General features: G+C 46.8%; 1 protein-coding gene across 1 annotated transcript in view; it reads right to left on the bottom strand.

Moving 5' to 3' along the window:
- LOC146345290 (adiponectin receptor protein 1) overlaps nt 1-8,777 on the bottom strand; it is a 37,031-nt gene that overhangs the window by 1,002 nt on the left and 27,252 nt on the right. The window lies entirely within an intron of this gene.

Consider the following 8,777-nt stretch of genomic DNA (forward strand, 5'->3'; position numbering starts at 1 on the left):
GTATTCAAAATACCACTACCAGTGCCCTAGAGCATGGCAAACAGGAAAGGGTTAACTCCTTGTTTGAGAAGGCAGGGCCAAAACTCAGCTGTACCCCACCCCCCAACCTCAGTCTTGGCTCTGCCTTCCACAGAAGAACGGAGCAGTTGATTAAAAAGAAAAAAGGAGAGAACAGGAAATATCCTTCCCCCCCACTCCCTTGTTCCTGGATGGGAAGGCATTGAAAGGGGCACCCAGGCATGCCTGCCCTTGAATCTTTCCCTCCATGAGACTAGTCCACAGGTGGGCCCTTGGTCATTCTGCTGGCAATGGAATGTTGCCATGTAGTGGTATGTAAGTGGGCCTTCTCAGTGGTGGCACCCACTCCTTGGAATATTCTCCCACATGAAATGTAAGTAGATCAGCTAATTGTGGGGAAGCTAAATATGTTTCTGCTTGTCTCTAGTGTTGGTCCCCATCTCATGCCTAAGTCTTATGTACCAAGCTACTAGAAGGTTTATAAGTATTCTAAGAGAACTGCCCACGGAAACGAACTGTGGAAAAGCACTGTGGAGCTCAGAAGGTGCTCTAGTTTATGGCTGACTGGGCCATGCTGGGAGTTGTGGAGGTTGGGGAAGGCTCCAATATTGGGCTCACTGGATTAAATTAAAGCAGTGGCTGGGGCATGCTGGGAGTTGTAGTCCAACACATCTGGAGGGAATCAGGTTGGGGAAGGCAGGCCTACAACAAAGCAGGCACACCCAATAAAAACACCTTTTTCTAAAGAAAACCATTATGCAGGGGTGTGTGACAGAGCAGCTAAGAGACCTATCTAGTTTTTAGTACTCATCGGCTACCAACTCAACTGCGTTGAGATTTAAGGACAGTCTTGTTCCCTCAGGCTCCTCACCCCTCCCATCTGCAATAGCAGGACAGCACTGAACTACTTTTACAGGGTTACAGATTACAAAGCAACTATGTGCATAGCCTTAAGTTCCCGATTGCGGGGGTGGGGAGAGAGATAAGAAGAGTGGGGCATAAATGTGGTAAGATTAAATTTGGGGACACATGGACGATACTAATAATCACGTAGCCATTTATCAGGCTGGTTGTTGTTCAGTTGTGTCCGCCTCTTCATGACCCCATGGACCATAGCACGCCAGGCCTTCCTGTCCTGCGCTCTCTCCCGGAGCGTGCTCAAGTTCATATTCATTGCATCCGTGATGCTATCTAGCCATCTCATCCTCTGCCGTCCCCTTCTCCTTTTGCCTTCAATCTTTCCCAGCATCAGGGTCTTTTCCAGAGAGTTTTCTCTTCGCATTAGGTGGCCAAAATATTTGAGCTTCAGCTTCAGTATCTGTACTTCCAATGAGCACTCAGGGTTGATTTCCTTTAGGATGGACTGATTTGACCTCCTTGCAGTCCAGGGGACTCGTAAGAGTCTTCTCCAGCAACACAGTTCGAAAGCATCAATTCTTCGGCGCTCAGCCTTCCTTATAGTCCAGCTGTCACAGCCATACATTACTACTGGGAAAACCATAGCTTTGATTAGACGGACCTTTGTCGGCATATTCATGGTGATGTCTCTGCTTCTTACTATGCTGTCTAGGTTGGCCATAGCTTTCCTCCCAAGGAGCAAGCGTCTTTTAATTTCATGGCTACAGTCACCGTCTGCGGTGATCTTGGAGCCCAAGAAAGTAAAATCTGTCACTGCTTCCATTTCTTCCCCTTCCATATGCCAGGAAGTGATGGGGACAGACGTCATGATCTTCGTTTTTTTAATGTTGAGTTTCAAACCAACTTTTGCACTCTCTTCTTTCACCCTCAACAAGAGGCTCTTTAGATCCCCTTCGCTTTCTGCCATTAGGATGGTATCGTCTGCATATCTGAGGTTGTTGATAATTCCCCCGGCAATCTTAATTCCGACCTGCGATTCATCCAACCAAGCGTTTCTCATGATGTACTCTGCATTTAAGTTAAATAAGCAGGGCGACAATATACAGCCTTGTCGTACTCCTTTCCCAGTTCTGAACCAATCAGTTGTTCCATGTCTGTTTCTGACTGTTGCTTCTTGACCCTCGTACAGGTTTCTCAGGAGACAGGTAAGGTGGTCTGGTACTCCCGTCTCTTTCAGAATTTGCCACAGTTTGTTGTGATCCACACAATCAAAGGCTTTAGCATACAATGAAGCAGAAATAGACGTTTTCCTGGAATTCTCTTGCTTTCTCCATGATGCAGCGAATGTTGGCGATTTGATCTCTAGTTCCTCTGCCTCTTTGGAACCCAGCTTGTACTTCCGGTAGTTCTCGGTTCACATACTGCTGAAGCCTAGCTTGTAGGATTTTGAGCATCACCTTGCTGGCACGTGAAATGAGCGCAATTGTACGGTAGTTTGAACACTCTTTGGCATTGCCCTTCTTTGGAATTGGAATGTAAACTGACCTTTTCCAGTCTTGAGGCCACTGTTGAGTGTTCCAAATTTGTTGGCATATTGAGTGCAGCACTTTAACAGCATCATCTCTTAGGAGTTTAAATAGCTCAGCTGGAAGACTGTCATCTCCACTAGCTTAGTTGTTAGTCATGCTTCCTAAGGCCCACTTGACTTCACTCTCTAGGATGTCCAGCTCGAGTTCAGTGACCGTGCTATCATGGCTATCAGGGACATTCAGATCTTTCCTGTACAGGTCTTCTGTGTATTCTTTCCACCTCTTCTTAATCTCATCTGCTTCTGTTAGGTCCCTGCCTTCTTTGTCCTTTATCATGCCCGTCTTTGCACAAAACGTTCCCTTGAGATCTCCGATTTTCTTGAAGAGATCTCTAGTCTTTCCCATTCTATTGTTTTCCTCGATTTCTTTGCATTGTTCATTTAAGAAGGCCTTCTTGTCTCTCCTTGCTATTCTCTGGAACTCTGCATTCAGTTGGATATATCTTCCCCTTTCTCCCTTGCTTTTCGCTTCCCTCCTTTCCTCAGCTACTTGTAAAGCCCCATCAGACAGCCACTTGGCTTTCTTGCATTTCTTTTTCTTTGGGATGGATTTTGTTGCTGCCTCCTGAACAATGTTACGGACCTCCGTCCATAGTTCCTCAGGCACTCTGTCTATCAGGTCTAATCCCTGAAATCTATTCCTCACCTCCACTGTATATTCATAAGGGATATGATTGAGGTCATACCTGAATGGTTTAGTGGTTTTCCCTATGTTCTTCAATTTTAGCCGAAATTTTGCAACAAGAAGCTCATGATCTGTACTTTGCCCTTAAAAGCACCACATCCTCCACACCCCTACTGTGAGAGAAACTCGCTTTGCTCAGACAGTCATTACCTCAGAGAATTTCACTACTGAGTAATTTTAGAAAAATATTAACGTGGGGGACTAACATTCCATAGCAGAGAGAGATAATCCCTACACTAAGTAACATGGCCCTTGGCTAAGCCGGTAACGCCGTAGCCATAATGAAAGCTTCCATAGGACTCCCTTTTACGACGCCCTCAAAAACGCCGCCTCCCACAGGCCACCTGCGCAAACGTCTCGATTCAAGGGAAACATGGCGGCGCCGGGCTATATATAGGCCCCCCGGCCGCCGAAGGCGTGGCTTATCCCTTCCCCACCCCGTAGCACGAACTGACAACAAATCCCGTCTCCCTTTCGAGGGGCGCCGCCTCCAAACCGCAGGCTGGCCTATTCCTATAGACTACATGGGGAACGGTGAGCTATGCCCTAAGAAAAGATGGCGCCGGCGCCGTTTCCGGTCTTCGTTACCGATAGCCAATAGTCTGGACCACAGAGATAACAAAATTTCAGCGAAGCGCTCATAGATATAAATTTGTAGAAGTATAACATTGTCTGAATAGTTCATTTCCGGGTTCTCACTTCTCGGAGCGGAAGTGAGCAACGACCCCCTGCAGAAACTCCAGTTTTTAACAAGCACTTGTGACTGTGGCCTCTAGACTATCCCAGCAAGCGCGCGCGCACAATCCGAGCAACGAAGAGAGGAGTCCCTGCTCTTCCTAAATCAGGTCTTATTGTGTGTGAAGCATTATGGATGTATAGACTAACCACAGAGCGACTAATTGCAGACTGACTGCATCCATGGTGGATTCAGGGCCTCCTTGTTGCTTTGCCGTGGCGCTTCTTTACACCTCCCTCTCTCTGTTGCATGCACAGAAGAAAAGTTTACTTGAGCCCGGAAACTGCCTCCGGATAGTGGTCTAATTCAAGTCTACGGAGATGCCCGTGTCCGTGTCGCGGGAAAGTGATGCAATCAGCCCCGCCCCCGGCAGGCCGGTCGGAGCGTCAGGGCACGCGCGGGCGCCCTTGAGCGCGGGGCTGGCGGGCGAGGCGAGGCGAGGCGGCGCCGGGGCGCCCCGCCAGGCCTGTCAGAATGGGGAGGGGCTGGGCGAGTGGCGGGGAAATGGGCCGGGGGGTCGGGTAGGGAGGCGCGAAGGGAACGAGCTCGGGGAGACGAGCTGGGATTGGGGCCGCCCCCTTTCTCTCTCTCCAGCGGCGACGGGCGACTGAGGGCTGCTCACGAGCACGGGAGAAACTGGGCGCCCGGGGCGCGGCCGCGCTTTGCTTCGTTCTGCAGAATGGAGTATTTATTTTTATCCCCCACCCAACCCCAGTGCCGCCCCCCTGTGGAAATTCGTAGGCATCGCTGCGCGATACCATTATACGTATATTTGAAAGTAAATTTTTAAAACCCTAGCAAAACAAAGTAGCAGAAGCGGCCATTAAAACAAACCCGTAAAATTCAACAGGACCCATGAAAGCCTGGCCCTGAAACCAGGTCGCAAATCAATTCTAGACGGTTACTAATGTTTAACGATGGAAAGTGGAGCTAGGGAAGGGGTCGCTGCTACCTAATTGGTATAGACCTTTGCCATAATAACAATGCTACATAAATGTAGCGCTTTCAAGAGCTGAATGTGTTGTGTGTACATCACCTTATCATTCTCACAACAACCCAGTAAGGTAGGCTGGTATTATTATTCCTATATTGCAGATGGTGGCAGCTGAGAGGATGGCAAGCCTGAGGCCTCCTAGTGAGTTTGTGGCAGAAGTGAGGTTTGAACCAAGGATTTCCACATTCGTAGTTCAGTCTCACAGTGCAGTCCTATATGCGTCTACACAGAAGTAAGCCTCATTTTGTTCAGTGGGACTTATAGCCAAGTAAGTGCACATAGGATTGCAGCCTTAGCCTGTGTACTCCTGCAGCTTCAGTTTCCGGAGTGGATCTGACAAAGTAACATGATGTGTTATATGGCTATAAAGCAGCCTAGCTTTCCTAGCTCCCTAAACTTTTTATTTTTAATGTAATACTGTACTGTGGCACTAGCAGAAACCCCTCCCCTCCAAATATTTGAAGCCGAAGGCAGCAAGAGCTGGAATTGCTCTGCCACAAAACTTACAGCAATTATGGACAAAATCCATGTGGAATATACTTTCTGCTTATGGGCAGAGCATTGAAAAAGCCTAGCAGAAGCAGTTCCTTATTGTTAACTCAGGGCACAGATTCCATGCTTGGGTTATCCCATGTGATACTCACAATAGCCCTGTAGATTAGGTTGCAAGGGGGTAATTGACCAAACGTTGCCCAGTGAATTCTGTGTATGAGCGAGCATTTTAACCCAGGCTTCTCCAGTCCATATCTGACACTCTTATCTGCTACATCCCACTGGTTCATCACCCCTTTTGCCCCACCTAGATTTTGATTAGGAGGTCATATGTAGACCTGATTTGTGGGGGAGCACCCCTAGATAGAAGAATATCTCCTTTGAATCAGCTTGAGTCAGGCCTGCAGCTCTGCCTACTCCCCAGTTCCATAGATTAGAGGCACAACAACATCACGGGTTGCATATGTACTGCTGTATGCACTAGTGAAATACACTTAAGACTTTGGGAATGTATGTTGGGGACTGCAATGCCCATCATCCCCCAAACTCCAAATATGTCATGATCCATGGGAGGAAAACTCATCTGTCAAGACTTCAAAATTTTTTAATTCATTTTAGAATTTAGAAATGATATATTTGCTTGTGTTACTTTTTATAGCATAATTGTTTTAAAATAATTGGTTTTGTTGTTAGCTACTTGGGAAACCTGTTAGGATTTAAGAGGTGGGTAAAATATCTGTATATAAAAATAAAACAAAGGAAAATCGTTAAGAGTCAACCTTTGAAACACAACTTCAGAAATCAGCACAGATGGATTCAACACAGTCTTGTCCATTATTTCATTCAACAAGGCTTTTGCTGGCACTGCAAAATCACACTAGACGAGATGGTAACATTTCAGACTGCAAGTATAGCTTAATAATTATTCTGGTCCTGACTAGCATTTGCTAGAAAATGTCCTCTTACTACTTGGCCTGGGTATCAAAAGATAACTTTTACCACTTGGTGTAAATAGGCAGCAGCATATCTGGTGTTTCCAACAAAACCTCTATCCTGAGTTTTATAAATACCTAAAAAGTGGCATGTTTTTAATGCTTTCTTTCTTACCATCTAAAGTAGAGAGGCAATCCATCAAATCACAAGACTACATGTTAAGCAGTGTCAGGTCAGGGGTCTTGTTAACTGTTGATCATTTGAAGTCACTGCAAAACAATTTAATCAAGGACAGATCCCAAAGCACAGAGAGTTGCCAAAGGGGTCAGAACTATGCAGAATGAGAGGAACAGTTCAGCTAAATACAGACTTGCTGCTTCATCCCAAAGAATAACACAACACAGATGCTCTCTATGCTGTGATACGGTGGACAAGTCAGGATTGCCATCAGGATTCTGATATTTATTGCCATGAAACATCTGGATGTCATTAAAAAAAACAAATTCAATTTTAAAAAGTAGAATATCTCACATAGTGGGGATATGTACCAATTTACACCAGGATTGTCCCCATTTGTGATACAAGGTTTTTAAAATTGTAATTTCAGGGATTTTATATACTTGTAAGCCATCTTGTGATGGCAGTTCACCCTGAAAGGCAGGTTGAAATATTTAAAATAGATAAAACAAATAAGCATGAATCTTGGTAGAAGCAGCCCTGATGTGGAGCCAACCCCAAAACTGAATAGTACTGGTCACTTTTTAATACGGCTGTCGATAGACTCATGTGATGCATCAAACCATCTGAAAAAATGTGCATGCTGCTCTCCTCCTTGAAGAGGCATTTGGAGGCAGGCTAGTTCAGATTGCTGAAGGTCTGAGAAGCAGCTGCTTCAGCCTGTGGGATTTATATTTATTATTACATTTATATTCCACCTTTTTTCCCTCTTGCAAGGAACCCAAGGTGGCTTACATGGTCCTCCTCCTCTCCATTTTATCCTCACAACAACCCTGTGAGGTAGGTTAGGCTGAGAGTAGTGACTGGCCTGAAGTCACCCAGTGAGCTTCGTGGCCGTGTGGGGACTAGAACCCAGATCTCCCCAGTCCAAGACTCTAACCGCTACAGCACTCTGGCTCTTCTGAATAAATGGGCATAAACTGCTGGTCTGAGGTAAAAGCAAACTCGAGCGGGGCAGGGGAAAACAACCAGTACTTGCATTTCTCACCACTTCTTCCTTGCTGCCCACTTATGGCTGCAGCAGCAAAACTAGGAGAGTAGAGTGAGAAAGTGTTAGTCCCTGGACATTTCCTCCTAGCTGGTTTATTCTGAGGTAGACAGGGAACAGCTCCATTTTCTCTCTGCATAACTTCTGTTTGGAACTGGGGCTAGGGTTGTATGAAGTATCTTTCCCCCGTGCTTCCAAGCCATGGGTCCAAGTAGCAGCTTTGTTGAGAGATCAGCATCCTGCTGATCACTCTCTAGGCTCAGTCAGAACCAAGATGTTTTCTTGCCCCCTCCCCCTGCTGCTCACTGGGGGCTACAAGGCCCCAGATGTCTGTTGCAAAGGCCATTGCTAACTGCACCACTGCCCACATGTCCTCCACTTGAACAGAAACAGCCCCCCACTGTTGGTGCTTAATATCAAAAATATTGCAGAACAGCTTTAGAACTGGCCCCTGGAGGAAATCCTACAGGAGCTATGGAGCATCCAATTTGGGATGATTCATCTCTAGGGTATGAGGGTGACAATGTTTCTGATTGCCTAGCTCTATCCTGTTCCTCTTTGGACAATGAGTGTGATAGGGTGGTGTAGTGGTTAGAGTGTTGGACTGGGACTCGGGAGATCTGGGTTCTAGTCCCCACTTGGCCATGAAACTCACTAGGTGGCTTTGGGCCAGTCACCGACTCTCAGCCTAACCCACCTCACAGGGTTGTTATGATGAAAACAGAGGAGGACAACGTAAGCTACCTTGGGTTCCTGGCAAGAGGAAAAAAGGTGGGATATAAATGTAATAATAGGCAGGGAACAAAAGCTGGCCAAAGGGCTGTGGAGGGAAACACACATGCCAGCGACATCTGGAGAGACACACCATGTGTAGGTGTTTATACGGCAATGCTAGAAGCCTCTGGCCCAAGGTAGATGTTGCATAATGGAAACCTAATGGAATGGAGAGAAGCCATGAGATATAGTTATCTCTGGACAGAGCCCTAATGAAGACTGCAGTGCAGCTAAAGCCATGGCTGCTGCTGAAAGCCACCCAGGATGGATTGCTGAGACAAGGGGAAGTGGAAGGCCCTGGATATCTCACAGGAGGCCGTCACACCACATACAGCTTGCTGCATTGGACTTGGGGTAGGAGGCTGTTAGGGAGGAAATCGCTCTAATCCACCTCCCAGCAGCTGAGGGCCAGGAAAGAACATGAGGAAGGGGTCAGGGTGGCTTTAGAGCCCCGCCTCCTCCCATGTCCAGCTG

Source organism: Heloderma suspectum, chromosome 5 (assembly GCF_057233095.1).
Source record: "Heloderma suspectum isolate Gila_16-S chromosome 5, 16-S_ref, whole genome shotgun sequence".
NCBI classification, from domain to species: Eukaryota; Metazoa; Chordata; class Lepidosauria; order Squamata; family Helodermatidae; genus Heloderma; species Heloderma suspectum.